The 3,231-nt window shown below is 40.9% G+C and overlaps 1 pseudogene; it reads left to right on the top strand.

Annotated features, from left to right (window-relative positions):
• Positions 1-508: 508 nt before the first annotated feature.
• LOC132164975 (G-type lectin S-receptor-like serine/threonine-protein kinase LECRK1) lies at positions 509-2,893 on the top strand (annotated as a pseudogene).
• Positions 2,894-3,231: the final 338 nt, after the last annotated feature.

Genomic DNA, 3,231 nt, shown 5'->3' with positions numbered 1-3,231 from the left:
ATAGAAAGATTAATGAAAACAAGAAGAATTAGGAAAAAATTTTTTTTTTTTTAAAAAAACAATTCCAAAAAAAAGTAACGGCAATAGAGGCCGGCTAAGGGCACTTCTAGTCCAACTCATGACACGGCCCACTCCCTCGATCGACATGCCGATAGTGCCTTTTCATATATATAAATCGTGTGATGAACACATAACCACGTCCACCCAGTCATGTATTCATGCCGATAGGCTAATTGTGTGATGATACATGATACTTGTGAATTATGATGATGACAATAAAATGAAATGCGTTTAGTGGTTTCACTTTATAGGAAGACTTGATCCCTCAGTCAACGTGTAATCAAATGTGTTAATCCGTCCAAAGCGAAGAAGACAATTCTACCTTTGTTTAAAACTTGAACATCCATGAGCTCTTAAAAAAAACAAACCTCTGTTTATCTCTCTTCCTCTTAATTGAATACAGAAAACAATAATAACTATCATTTTCTTTTATCCCCGCCACCCCCCAATGGCTCCTATATCCATTGTTTTCTTCTTCCTTCTGTTTATACCGGTTTCAGGTACTGGAAGACCTCAACCAAATCAATCTGGCCGTATAAGCCCGGGCACTTCACTCTCTCCCTCAACTCAACCCTCTTCATGGCCTTCTCTTCATAACCGATTTGCATTTGGATTCTACCAGCTGCAAGGCACTGCTGGTTATGCGGTAGGAATTTGGTTGGTCGGTAAACACAACAAAACAGTGGTGTGGACGGCAATTCGTGATGGTCCACCGATCACCTCCAATGCAACGCTGAATTTTACCAAGGATGGTATGCTGCTTTCGTTGGGAAGTGAGCTCATTACAAATGCAACAGGTTCAGTTTCTTATGCCTCCATGCTCGACAATGGCAATTTTGTGCTCTATGCCAAGGATTCTAAGATAGTTTGGCAGAGTTTTGATCATCCTACCGACACCATTTTAGGAGGCCAGACTCTGTTCCCTGGCGGTCAACTCTTCTCCAGCTTAGTCAATAGTGACCAGTACTCAACTAGATCAAGGTTTCATCTCTGGATGCAAAATGATGGAAACCTTGTTTTATACCCAGCAAACACTGCAGAAACCTCATATGATACTTACTGGAGCTCAGGGACTCTCGGTTATGGTTTCAAGTTTCAGCTTTATCTTAATAATACGGGCAATCTGAATATCATCGACGGCAATAGTTCAGAGATAGCTAGAACCGTGAATGGAAATAGCGCATCTTCAGCCTCCCACAATGATACTATTTATCGTTCAACTCTTGATTCTGATGGAATTTTCCGCCTCTATTCTCACAACTATGATGAAAGTGGCGACTTCGATGTATCGACTTTATGGGAAGCGCTTACAGATCCATGTGAAGTGAAAACTTTCTGTGGTTTCAACAGCTATTGCACATTCAATGACAACCAAGCATACTGTCTTTGCCTTCCTGGGACTGATTTTGTAGATCCGAATGACAGGTCTCTTGGGTGTGTGAGAAACTTTTTAGAAGGAGTATGTTCAGGTGGAAAAGAAAATGAAGCCTTATATCGGATAAAAACCATGAAGGATATGAAGTGGGGAGATCGTCCTTAGGTTGAGGCACCAATGTCGACAAAGGAAGAATGCAGCAAGTCTTGCTTGGAAGACTGCTATTGTGGGGCGGCACTGTTCAGCTGGGATGGGTCTTGCAGCAAACAAAGTCTTCCACTGCGATATGTAAGAAGAAGTCTAGGAGAGGAGACCACGGCAATCTTAAAGGATGGCATAAGAAGCCTTAAGAGCAGGAATGAAACCAATAATCAAAAGAGGCCACTCGAGGTGATCGTACACAAAACAACAATAGTTCAAATTCTTCTTGTGACTTTTGGTTTTACAGTATTGTCATGTGTTGCCCTTGCAATCTCCGGCCTTTTCGTTTTCAAGAGTCGAGTTCTAAAGTACCGAAGGCTGTTAGAAAATGGAAATCTTGGAGCGAATGAGGAGGTCACATTGAGATTGTTTTCGTATAATGAGCTCAAAAGAGCAACGAATGGCTTCAAAGAAGAGATAGGTAAGGGCTCTTTCGGAGCAGTTTACAAAGGATCACTATTCAAAGGTAGAAGACTTGTTGCAGTAAAGAGACTAGAGAAACTAATTGGAGAAGGTGAAAGAGAGTTCCTGGCAGAGATGCGAGCAATTGGTGGAACCCACCATAGGAACTTAGTTCGTTTGTTGGGTTATTGTGCCGAAGGCTCTAAAAGGCTTCTGGTTTATGAGTATATGAGGAATGGCTCCCTTGCCGATCTTCTTTTTAGAGCCGAGAGACGTCCAGATTGGGATGAGAGAGTGAGAATCGCACGGGATGTTGCAAGAGGGATCCTCTATCTACACGAAGAGTGTGAGGCTCCAATTATCCATTGTGATATAAAGCCTCAAAACATTCTGATGGATGATTTTTGGACCGCCAAAATCTCTGACTTTGGGCTGGCAAAATTTTTAATGCCAGATCAAACTAGGACCTTCACCGGGATTAGAGGGACAAGAGGGTATTTAGCACCTGAATGGTATAAGAACACCCCAATATCAGTGAGGGCAGATGTTTACAGTTATGGAATGGTGCTCTTAGAAATTTTATGTTGCAGAAGGAACATAGAACTTAACGTATCAAATGACGATGAGATTATTCTTTCTATTTGGATCTATAAATGCTTTGTTGGTAGAGAGTTGGATAAGATTGTGCGCGGGGAAGAAGTAGATAAGATCACCTTGGAGAATATGGTTAAGGTTGGACTCTGGTGTATTCAAGACGAACCAGCTCTTCGTCCTTCCATGAAAAGTGTCCTCTTGATGTTGGAAGGGATAACCGAGGTATCTATTCCTCCGTGTCCAGCGCCTACATCCACGTAAACTTTCGCCTGCAAGAAAAAATTAAATCCCATTTCATATAGTTTTTATTTGTTTTATGTATTTTCCTGCACTCATCTCGTTAGGGGATATGTTAGCCCTCTCACTTGCCAACTATTCTATTTAGAGCTGGATTGTAAGTATTGTGTTAAACATGTATTTATCTTTCATCAATAAAATTATGAAGAAAACTTTGTCGCGGTGATAGCCATCTACTTTAAAGCTTCTCATTTCTAATGCAAATTCTTCCAATATTTATTAGAATAGTCATTCCCACAAAGTATAATGGTGGCAATTAATGCTTTCAGGGTTTTTATTTCTCAATTCGGATGCTCTCTCAA

The sequence above is a fragment of the Corylus avellana genome, chromosome ca11 (assembly GCF_901000735.1).
Source record: "Corylus avellana chromosome ca11, CavTom2PMs-1.0".
Taxonomy (NCBI): Eukaryota; Viridiplantae; Streptophyta; class Magnoliopsida; order Fagales; family Betulaceae; genus Corylus; species Corylus avellana.
The sequence above is the reverse complement of the archived record's forward strand: the minus strand, read 5'-3'. Positions and strand labels throughout refer to the sequence as shown.